This window comes from Microcebus murinus, chromosome 8 (genome assembly GCF_040939455.1).
Source record: "Microcebus murinus isolate Inina chromosome 8, M.murinus_Inina_mat1.0, whole genome shotgun sequence".
NCBI classification, from domain to species: Eukaryota; Metazoa; Chordata; class Mammalia; order Primates; family Cheirogaleidae; genus Microcebus; species Microcebus murinus.
In genome coordinates, this window is record NC_134111.1 from 102,606,274 (window position 1) to 102,618,218 (window position 11,945).

General features: G+C 43.4%; 1 long non-coding RNA gene across 1 annotated transcript; it reads left to right on the top strand.

Annotated features, from left to right (window-relative positions):
- Positions 1-6,116: 6,116 nt before the first annotated feature.
- LOC142872313 (uncharacterized) lies at positions 6,117-9,003 on the top strand. The gene is made up of 2 exons (XR_012920519.1): positions 6,117-6,200; positions 8,663-9,003. It is a non-coding gene; the product is annotated as an uncharacterized LOC142872313 (long non-coding RNA).
- The last annotated feature ends 2,942 nt before the right edge of the window (positions 9,004-11,945 follow it).

Sequence of the window (11,945 nt, forward strand, 5' to 3'; positions counted from 1 at the left end):
TTTGTTTATTTTACTCGTATTATTCTTAAAACTCTAGAATAATGGAGCCCATGCAAGGCGTGTGCTTCATTCACAAGCTTTTGGATTCCTTTGTCTGAGCTCAGTGCTGCCAACTCATTAGTTCAGAAAGCCTGAGCCCTTCCATGGGACTGTGTAAGCCCCACAACCCACCTCTCACCTATCAGATTGGCCAAAACTCGCAAACTTGACGATTCACTTTGTTTACAAAGCTGTGGGTAAATAAATGCCCTCATGCACTGCTGGTAGGAATGCAAAGATGGTGTGACCCCTATGAGAAAGAATTGGACAATATCCAAAAAAAAAAACTACCTATGCATTTGTCCTTTGACGCAGCAATCCCTAGGAATTTACCCTAATACACCTCCAAGTTTATTCATGGAAGCATTGGTTTATAATGGCAAGATATTAGAAACTACCAAAATGCCCAAGCGAAAACAGAAAAAATCTATTGAACCAAGGAAATTGGTTCAGTAAACTCTGGCACTTATATATAATGGAATAATATGCAGTTGTTACACAGTTGTAAAAAGAATATACGCATATATTTCCTTGCTCTTTTAGTCAAGAGAGCCCGGAAGCAATGACACTCCCGTAACAAGAGCATGCCCTATTGTCAGATCTTGGTTTATAATATTGTTATCCAGTAAAAGGAAGCTGCACTCCTTGGAGAAATGGCTGATTCTAGGACTGGGGCAAGAAATGTAGAAGACAAGCCTGAAACATCTTCTAGTGCCAGAAAGTAAGGAAGTGCTCAAAACCAAACACACACACACACACACACACACACACACACACACACACACACACACACACAGAAACGCCACCACAATAAGGACATGTCAAAGGGACCACCAGTCCAGTGCAAGAGCTCCCAATGACTAAAACCGGCATAACTTAGGACTAAACTATTGTAGTACTGGATTATAACCCAAGAATAAAATAAATATCCGTGAGTCCATTGCTTCATCGGTGGACTTGTAGGCAAACAACCGAATCCCTGCTCACAGATCCATCCCACTACGACCACAGCCCGTGGAAACTGCTCGGCCAGCAGGAACACCCGTTGGAAGTACAGGAAAGGATCAAAAGTTATGTCTGGGCCTTTGCCCGTAGGCACAAAAGTAACTTGGGGCCACTCACGTAACCCCTTAGCAGAGAGGCTGTGGATGCTGACCCCAAACAACAGCATCAGGACATCACGCAGCACTCCTGCCCCACGCGGATGCCAGCTGCACCAGGCTCCCTCCTACCCCCACGGGGCCACTTCTCTCCAGGACCAAGATCTGGTGCTCTGAGCTCACCTTTTCTTATCTTTAATTCTTGCCGAGAATGAAAACTTTTGAGATGACAGTTTCGATGTCGAAATTGAGTTATTTTTAGGAATTGGGTTATAGATTTATTTTATAATCTGAGATGTTTCGTGAAAATTGTAGTGTTTTAATTTCTCAAAGATCTTTGGGAAGCCACCCTTTTCTGAGAAATGCATACATTTCGGAAAAAGGATTAACTGTTTTCCAGGCAAAGCTATACTTTGGATAAAACAATGGCAAATAATTGTCTAGACACGTGTGAGTCACTCTCCCTGGCTCAGAGATTTTAAGGAGTCTGGCCTGTTTTATTCCTTCGGCTTTGCTGACGAAAGTCAACTTTGCTGTTTCTCTACACACTCACGCTGTGCAGCAGCCTTTCCGCCTTAGTAGAACATGTGCCAAGCGTGACTAATTAACAAAGAGTTTTAGCAGGATTTACTTCTCATCCTATTTTGCATTTGTTCTTAGAACTCCAGTATGATAACAAGGACATTTACTTTGCATAATTATTTGTATAGCCGATGATTAACTCTATGTTGCATGCAAAAGTGTTAGAATCAGGGCAGGGCCTCATGCTCTTAAAGTGGGAGGGGTGTGAAAACCTTCCCCAACATATCCAGGGAATTCAGGGTTTAAATGCTATGCTCAAAGGTGGACAAAGTCGCCCTATGTGTTATCCATGGTGGTATGACGAATTATCACAAATTTAGTAGCTCAAAACAACATACATCTATCATCTCATGGTCCCTGTGGCCAGGAGTCTGGGCATGGCTCAACTGGGTCCTCTGCTCAGGGTCTTACAAGGCTGCAATCAAAGTGTCAGCCCAGGCTGAGGTCTGGTCTGAAGGCTCAGTGGCAGGATGATACTCTTCCAGGCTGGCATGTTGGTGGCAGGAATCAGTTCCTTGCAGGTTGCCGGACTGAGGGCTCAGGGTTTTGCTGGCTGTTGGTTGGGGGCTGCTCCCAGGTCTTTGCCACATGGGCCTGTCCACATGGGACTTCATCAGAGCCAGAAAGGAAGAGTGTAAATGGAGCAAAACTGCTAGCAAGACAAAAGTCGTAGTCTATTGTAACCTAGTCACAGAGGTGATATCTCATCATTTTAGCTATATTCTGCTGGTCAGGAGCAAGTGAAAGGGCCCAGCCCACACTAATGAGGAGGGGATCACACGGGAACATCAGCAGGTGGCAATCGTCACTTAGTGGCCACCTGCCACACCCTCCAAAATTGCGTCTATCTGCAGCGTCTTTACAAGGAACCTGCAAGGTTGCAAGTTCTTAAAACTTACCTGTGGACTGGGATGGCTCTGTCCAGAGTCAGGATGCAAGAAACGGCAGCAAGGGTAGTGGCAGCCGTGGAAATGAGATCTGCTGCAGGGGGCGTGACTGCCCACAGGCCACCCCTCTGACCCACCGCCAGGTTCCTGTAGAAGCCACAGGTCCTGTGGCTGCTCCCAGTGACGGCCTGAGCACCGTGGGGGACCCAATGCAAGCTCCTCCCTGCCAGAGGTGCAGCTCCTACAGCAGTCACTGTGGGCTCAAGGAGTCCCCATGAGCCTGGCCAAATGATTCCTAGGACAGCACTGCGGTCCGGGGCTCTCCCCTGCCTGTCCTCCCTCCTGCCTTCTCCTTCCAGGGGGTCAGATCTTCACAGTGACTGATTATAAAGCTGCAGTTATATTTGGGGATCTTGAAAGGACTTGCCAGTACATACTAATATTTCCTTTTTTTTAGATTGCAGTAATTAACATTTTTGATGATGCAAGGGACTTCTAAACATCACACACCATAGGAAGAGTCTACTGCGCTCACAGTCTTGTTTTAAATGTGCTACACAAAATTAGCTTTTCACCTCCTCCTCAGTTTTATTTCCAAATAAAACAAGGCAGGCTGAAAATATCAGGCTAGTGTTAAGGAACTGCTAGCACTGTCTTTCCAGACAGTCCCGATGCCTCGGATCTTTCTGCTCTCAGAGTCAGCACGGGAGTCCACAGACCCAGGGTGCTGCCCTGGCCGGCGGCCATGGTCCCGATGAAACCCAGCGCGATGGAAAGCCTTTCGTCTGCGTGACTTGTCGGCAGAAACCACAGGTCAACAGAGCTGACAGCTATTGCCCTCCTCTTCCTCCCTTGCCAGCCTCTACTGCAGAGGCAGGGCTGGCTTCCTGGGTGTGCACCAGCGCAGTCACATGGCATCTTGTCCTCAGAAGGGACCCCTGCATGGGGTTTAACCTTCTGTGGTCATCACCTTAAAATGCTTAATAATTTTCTCTTTCAATGGATGTGTTTTGTGAGCAAAGTCCAGTGGGGCCATGGAACCTGTGGCTGGGGCTTAAAAGAGTCGGGGCTCCTGGGCTGCCCTGCCCCCGTCACCAGTTCTCAGCACCTTCTCCCCCACCCCGCCCAGCAACTGCAGCCGGGTAGCTGGGCTCGGGCGTGGGGAGGGCCGGGCAGGTGTGCCCCGCACTGAGCAGAGCCCGGGCACCAGGAGCACCTGCACTCACTCCACGAGCGTCCCCACCTGCGAGGGGGTGCGGCATTCACCTGCAAACAGAAACACCATGGCAGGTAGGGAGAGTGACTGCAGAAGAAAGGAACACTCTTCCCTTGCTTTTCGAGCACCAGGCCCTGGATTTTCATTTGGCATCAGGGCCTGCAAATTCTGTGGCCAGCTCTGGCCGTGAGTGATGTAAACTCTATATCCCACCCTTCCGCACAGCTCAGCATGGGCCGAGTGAGGCAGATCCGGCCAAAACAGCCCGTGTGCGGCACGTAGCTTCCTGAGAGCTAGAAATGTTTATGTCTTCTTCATTGCTAATTTCCCAGCGTAGAACAGAGAGCGGGTGCTCAGCATCATTTGATGGAACATTCACATTGTGTGTTGGTGTGCTTGCCGATATATTTATTCAAGGGTTCGCATCACCTTTTCTGTTTGATGTGTCCAATCTTGGCGATGAGGTATTATCTTCCAGTGTGATAAACTTTCACCAGGCTCTCCTTTTAATTCTCATTATGCTTTCTGTATTAGACAGCTATGTTCAATACAAAAAAAATTATATGCAAAGTGCTTTCGGATTGTACCTTTTATAAATATAAAAATTCCTTTATCCTTTTAATGATTGTTGCCTTAAATTTAGGGTAAAAATTTAGGGTAAAAGTTCTTAAATTCTAAGTAGAATATATCAAAATAGAAAAAAATATATATGAATGCACAGCCATGTGTGTGTTTAGCTCATTTATCTTTGTCCATTCTTCACTGGCAACTTCTTCATAATCTTGATGGGTCACTTATAAATAGCATATGGTGGAACTTTTATTTTTTTTATACCCACTGTGAAACTCTTTATCTTTCAACAAGGCAACTTATCTAATTTGCATTTATTATGGATACAGTTGTGTATGTGTTTCCTATTGCTGAGTTTTTAAAAATTGCCTCTTTTTCCTTTCCTGACTTTTGATGAATTGTTAAAAGTTTTTGATATCGAACTTTGCTTGTTCTTCCTCTTGTTTTACAAAAGTGTTAGGTCCTTAATTTTGTTTGCAACTTAATTTTTTACAAGTATGTACACAAAGTCTATCTTTCTCTTTTAGTATCAAGAATACCAATAACCTCCTCTCTTTGAAAGACAAATGTGTTGTCATAATTTCCTTTCTCAGTTTCCGAGCCAGCCATGTCCTTACTGCCCCACTCCGGGTTCTGTGGAAATCATCTGATTTTTACTGCAAGACTGATCTTTTTTTTAGTACTCTTCCTTAAAAATTGCATTATCAGGCCGGGCGTGGTGGCTCACGCCTGTAATCCTAGCACTTTGGGAGGCCGAGGCGGGTGGATTGCTCGAGGTCAGGAGTTCGAAACCAGCCTGAGCGAGACCCCGTCTCTACCAAAAATAGAAATAAATTAATTGACCAACTAAAAAATATATATACAAAAAATTGGCCGGGCATGGTGGCACATGCCTGTAGTCCCAGCTACTAGGGAGGCTGAGGCAGTAGGATCACTGAGCCCCGGAGATTGAGGTTGCTGTGAGCTAGGCTGACGCCACGGCACTCACTCTAGCCTAGGCAACAAAGTGAGACTCTGTCTCAAAAAAAAAAAAAAAAATTGCATTATCAAATATTATTTAGGCATTTATCAATTAGATTAGTTTCCTTGTTTATACTGTTTCTTTCATATTTTCTCCCCTTTGTGACATTTTTATTATTTATTTTTCATCTGCTTTACTGCTTCCTTCAATAGTCTTTTTATAACGAGAACAACTGTGGTGTATTTTCTGAGCCCTTAAATATTTAAGGATAACTGGACCTTCCATATGAACAATAATTAGACGGGGAATAAAATTCCAAGGTCACAATTTTTTTCCCTAGAGCCCTGTCAAAGTCACTATGTTTTCAATCTGTGTTGCAATTGAGAAGCTTAACAAAAATTTCTTTCCTTTCATTCCAAACAACCTCTTTTTCACTAACTGAAATCAAGACAGACTGTGTCCCTATGATGAAGAGATAGACATGTCACCAGGATGTGATTGAGTGTATCTTTCAAAAATCCTCACTAAAAACTTCTTTTATATGAACATTGCAGCTCCCACATCTCTCCCTACATTAGTTCGATATTTTCTTTGATGAATTTTTTTGTCCTTTTATCTTTCATGTTTAAGGAAATTTCTCCACTTACTCTTCTAAATTCTTAATTCGGTTTTGACAGTGCCCACCCCACCTACACTCTCTCGGTTGAGACTTTGTCCTGCTTGTAGTAAGCGATCCAGTGAGCTTGGGCACATGACTCATCACCGCTGTGTCATCCGCACCAGTGGGAGACTGCAGGCTTCCCGCCAGTGGGACCACACCAAACGCTGGAAGAGACAGACCGAGAGTAAGTTTACCTTTCCGAAGGTGTGGGTGAGCCGGGCGAAGGACATCAGGGTGTGTCACCATGGACCAATAAGACAGGTGTGTTCAGGGGTGGTTGGGTTATCAAGGTCCCTGCAAACCTGGTTTGCTACCTATGCTGAGTTAAGAATGCCTACGGGGCGAATGTTTCCATCAGCTGTTTCTATGTAGGGATTTAGTGGAACCCCAGAGGCTTTTTTCTTACTCAGCCAACCACAACCACCCCAGCCATCCCTCCAGCTTCTGGTGGAGGAAGTTTGGGTACCTGGGTCCACCCACAGTGGAATCACCAGCAGGAGAGAGCTGAGAGGGTGCATTCAGGCTGGGGGGTGCCGTTCCTTTGCCCTTCCTGGAATTTGCTCATTGAAGCCACAGTGAGTGGAAACAGCTGCCCTTCTTTTCCGTCTGACCCCATATTACAAATCTTTGCCATGGACTCCACCAAGCCCCACTTCTCCTTCCTTTACTCACCAAAAAGTCCACACAAAATTAATTTCGAGATCGTCAGTCTCTAGTGTAGGGCACTGAGGCTGTTCTCAACCTGAATCTGTCAGTCTTCCCTTCCAGCCCCTCTACTGCCCCGCCCTTGGTAAAAAGCTTGCTTCCCTGGACTGGAGGTTCTCTGGGAGCTAGCCCCTCACCTCTTAGGCAGGTGCCTCACGGGTTGGGTGTCTTCTCTATCCTGGAACATGCTTGCAATTTTATGTCATTCATTTCTTCACTGGGCGACTGATGGACACTTTCCGTCCCATTGACGAGTGGCCAGCACATGTGCCGCAGCTCTCCAGATTGGTACCCTTGGCAGACATCACTAATCAATCACCACTCACTTGGTCTGAGTCTAAACATGGCCCTGTTTTAGTTTTCTATTACTGCAATAACAAATTACCACAAACGTAACCACTTACACAGCATAAATGTATGAGCCGAGGGTTCTGTAGGCCTGAGGTCCAGCACAGAGCTAAAATCTAGGCTAAAATCTAGGTGTCGGCAGGCTGCATTCCTCTCTGGAGACTCCGGGGGCATGGGGGGGGAGGGGTCCCTGCTTATTCTGGCTGCTGGCCTGGCCAGAATTTAATTCCGTGCTGTTGCAAGACTACAGTCCCCAGCTCCTTGCTGGCTCTCAGCCGGGTGCCACCTTTGTCACTCAGTGGCCTCTCTCGGGTCCTAGCACACAACTCCCCACAGCTCAGCATCAGGGTGTCGAGTCTTTCTCACTCTGCCCTCTCTCTGACATCCTCTTTTGCCTCCTCTCCCGCTTTTAAGGACTCGTGTGATCAGATTAGGCTACCTGAATGATCCAGGAAAATCTCCCTTCTCAGGGTCCTTAATCACATCTGCAACGTCCTTTTTGCCATGTCACGAGTTCCAGGGGACTAGAGTGTGGACATCTTTGGGGGCCATCCCTCTGGCTACCGCACACCAAATCCAAATCCTTTTCAAGCTGCACTCCAGGAGATCACTGCAAATTGAATGATGCTGGCGCTGAAACGAAATCTCCTGGACACATTCGGAATACATGGATGGGTATGTCCAACCAATCGGCACCCTCCACCCAGCATGAACTTCTAGATGCTGATTCTTCCTGGAGTGAATTGTAAGAAGACTGACACTACCACGAAAGAAGACGGTAATTAGATGGCCCTTGTCACCACGGCGGCGCCTTTCTGGGTTACATCTGAGCCTTCTTGATTGGTGCCACCCCAGCTGGGAGCATCCGATTCCCACGGCGCCAGCTGCAGCTGCCAAGCTCCACTGACACTGCCTGACTTCGAGCCGTTTAGGGATTCGGAGACCATAGCTACCTGACATCAAAATGGCCCGTCAGTTTCAAACACTAATAAGCGAAACAATTATACACAAAACAGCTGTTTGAGCAACTGTGCTTTTTAATCCTTTAACTGATTGTTCTGTCCACTGACAACCTAGAAACAGCCTTTGCGAATAAAAGATGCTAGTTAAATAATGGATGTTTTGTGCTGGGAGTGACTTCGTGGATAGGTGTGATTGACACCTCCATGGCTCTCGGATAGACAAGGACGCAAACAGGAAGCCAGCTGACGTGGCCGACTAATCTCCTTCGCTTGGGAACACTGACGCTGGAATAATGTTTATTCTTGGCAATCGAACCAGCTTCCAAATGAATCATCTCCCTCACTTTTCCCCTTTGTCAGTGTTGATTCCTTCACACTTTTAGACATGATTTCTAGTACTTAGGCTTTAATGGGTTATCTATGAAGGGATTATGTATGACAATGAATCTGCATCTCTATAACTTTATGTCTTTAACCGATTTGTTGTTTAACAAAATAAAACCTGTGTTTTGGTTTAAAGAAATAAAAAAATTCTGCAGGGGTTCTAGGCAACAAACTCCTGCTCCATTCCTTCCTCCACAACTTTCACTCTGGAGGAAACATGGTTAACTTTTGTTCTTTTTTTTCCTAGATACTGTGCTTATACCACTCAGTCCCGCTTCATCCAACTCTCTCTGCCGGCGGCTTTCTGTTACCATGTAGCTCATAACATCGTCACCGTCCCCTCCCCTCCATCCCACAGAGTCATGTCACTACCATTGACAAGCATGACCCCCCGCCATGACCTCTTCCACTCCTACTTCTATCTCCTGATTCTGCCTCAGCCTCTGCTTCCCACCTAGCATGGTGGTGTCTGAGAAAGCAGGTGGTAAGGTGAGCTTTGGACAGGACGATCCAACATCCCGAAGATCTAAGTTCTCCCCTAAGCTAATTTGTAAATGTAACAAAATTCCAATAAAAATATCAACAGTTTTATGATGCTAGAAAAGTTGACACTGAAACACATACGGAAAAGTTAAACATGCAAGAATAGGTAGGGAAACGGAGGAAAAGGAAAAATACTATGATGAAGGTTTGTTTTTCCAGATATGAAAACACTAGAAGGCCTCTCTAAGTAAAACAGTGTAGCCTGGGGCACAAATAAGCAGCCAGACAGGTGGAATGAAAGTCCAGAAACAGACCCAAGTATAGATGGAAATTTAGTACATGATCAAGATGGTATTTTGAATCACCAGAGCAAAGATGAACTTTTCAATAAAAATGGTGCTAGGGCAGTAAGATTCCATTTTTCCATTTGGGAAAAGCTAGCATTAGACCCATACCTCACACCATATGCGAGAATAAACCCCAAATGGATTGGAGATCGGGATGTAAAGTGTGAAGCCATACACATACACGTGTAAGCATGGTGAACTCGTTAGCCGTGGTGTGTAGGAAAAGGCTTTCTAGACATAACACAAATTGAAAAAGCAATAAAAGGAAAAGGTGATAAATTTGATTCCATAAATAAAAAAAAAAATCTTTTGCACAGCAAAATCATCAGAAATAAATTGAAAAGGTAAATGACAATCAGGAAAATATTCACAACATCTATTAGGGACAAAGGGTAATTTCCCTAATATAAATAATTATTTACAATCTACAGGAAAATGACCAAAAAACTGATAGAAAAATGGGCAAAAGACATGAACAAAACAATTTATAAAAGAATATAAAAATGACCCACAAACATGAGATTATTTTCTTTGTCAATCATAACAAGAGAAACACAGATTAGAACTACACTGAGATAGTGTCACGGATGCATATGTCCAAACTCATCAAAATGTAATCATTAAATATGTGCACTTTTGTGTATCAATAAAGCTTATAAAAGAAAGCAAATTTTTTCCTAAAAATAAAAAATAAATAAAATTCCCTAATTAGTAGGGAGATATTAATATATCATGATCATGCATTGAAAACTCAACATAGAAAAGTTCTTCATTATCTCCAAATTCATCCATAAAATGTCAAAACTATATAGAAAGAGATTTAGGAAAGAATAACTAAAAAGAAGATACACTATGTTTAAGGATTTGAATATTTTATATTGTATATATGTCCACTATTTCTCTGTTGTTCTATGGAATCAATGCAACTATAAGTGAAATGCAACAATAAAAATAAAGAAATAGCATAAGTTGATAGAACCCATGGGATGATTTTTCTGATAAAGACAGAGTTCTTTAAATTTTTCTAAAAGGGTAGAGGAGTCAAAGTCAGATATTTTGGTAGAATAGTAATATCCACACAGTGAGAACTAAGGTTATATTGGAAAGAGGTAGCCAATTGAAGAATTGGAGGTGGTGTTCCATAGCCCTAAATGCATAACTGGAATGAATATTTGGGGGAAAAACACTTTTTAATTTGGGAGAAAACCTAATGGATTACCCATACAATTGTGCAGGGACTAAAGGGAAAACTGTTGAACCGATTTCTTCAAAATACATATCTAACACTTTGCAGCTCATAAATAGGGGAAAATTGGGACTCTCCCAAAACATAAAGAGGAGGAAATAAATGCTTTGTGATAAATTTAACAAACTGTGTGCAAAACTTGTACACTTCAAACTATAAAATGTTGCTATGAGAAATTAAAAATCCAAACAGAGATACACATTACCCTCCAAAAATAAAAATAAATGAATGAAACCACACTAAGATTCCACTCCTCACACATCAGATTGACAAAATTTCAAAAGCATGACATCATGTTCTACTGGCAAAACTGAAGAAACAGGCTCTCTCCTATATTGGTGACGAGAACACAAATTGGTACAACCCTTGTGGAGGGGAATTTGGCAATACCTGACGAAACCACTATGTGTTTATCTTTTGATCTGTAAATTCGAGGACACGGTTATTCATTACAGCACTGTTCGTAATGGCCAAATGTTACCACCTGAAAGCCATAGCAAAGACTGTGGATGCTAAACCATGGTACAGCCACAAAACAAAGCACTGTGAAACTGTGCAAAAGAAAGACAGAGATTTCCATAAAGGGATATGGAGAGATTCCCAGAAAAAAAAACAAAAAACATTATTAAGTTAAAAAAAAAAAAAGATAGAAGTTCAAAAGAGGACAAAGGGGAAAAGGGAGAATAGAATATACATATGTTGGCTCATTTGTGCAAGAAGAAACACAGGAAGGAAAAACCAGACACTATCGGCATTGGTCACATCCAGGGAGTGGGGCAAAAGGGTAGGGGAGAGAGTTTGCCTTCTAGAGTTTAGTTCTGACTTTTGGAACTATATTAATGTTTCATATATTCAAAAATCATTAAGAATGATAACAATGATGGCCACAATGAAACACACACAGGAACAAATAAACTTAATTACTATGTGATTTCAAATGAATAACGTCACCACCCCGAAGGAGGAGGAGGAGGAACAGATCCAAATAACATCTGGACCCAGTATTGGGTCCATGCTTAGGCTCGGGACAGAAGGAACAGTAAGCAGACACTGAACTCGAGCTGGAAGTTTGCTTTTTCTCAGTGGTATGGGTTAGCGCTTCTGAAACGACTATATTCCAGCATCGTGGGGCCACACAGTTCTCATTGTCTGAGAAGGAAATTGCAAGTATGGAGAGAGGGAAAGTTGGAGTGAACACTGGAGGAATGTACTGGAGGTTTCAGTCACATGATTTTTAATATAGATAGGTGGGTAGGTAGACAGATAGACATTGATATGCATATTTCTTTTTTACTGTCTATTAAGAGAACCTAGTGAGCAAATCCTAGATCTTGGTTTCTAAACACAAAACAGAAACAAAACCAAAACAAAACAAAAATTCCAGAGTGTCTTAGAGAAATGGCTGGTTTCTGTATTGAAGATGAAGAACTCTAAGCTCAGCCTGGAACACCTGG